Source organism: Galeopterus variegatus, unplaced genomic scaffold (genome assembly GCF_000696425.1).
Source record: "Galeopterus variegatus unplaced genomic scaffold, G_variegatus-3.0.2 Scaffold1390, whole genome shotgun sequence".
NCBI lineage: Eukaryota > Metazoa > Chordata > Mammalia > Dermoptera > Cynocephalidae > Galeopterus > Galeopterus variegatus.
Window position 1 is genome coordinate 12238 of NW_007727501.1, and position 294 is coordinate 12531.

Sequence of the window (294 nt, forward strand, 5' to 3'; positions counted from 1 at the left end):
GCGACACGAGCGGCTGCCCGGGGAAGGAGCCGCCTTTAAGCGGGTGGTGGCCCAGCCCCCAAGCTGGGCCCGCCTCCCGGTGCCCACGTCCCTCGGAGGTGCGGGCCAGCGAATCTCATGACTCTACTTTTTTGTCTAGGTGTCTCTTTCCAGCCCGATCCCCACCCCCACCGCCGCCAGGTGCTGGGCCCCCAATCTGGGCCCTCAGGCTGCCCTCGGGTCTCTGCCCCACCTCCGCACCGGGGAGACAGCTCCGCCTAGTCCTGTGAGATTGGGACAAAAGCACCTCGAGCC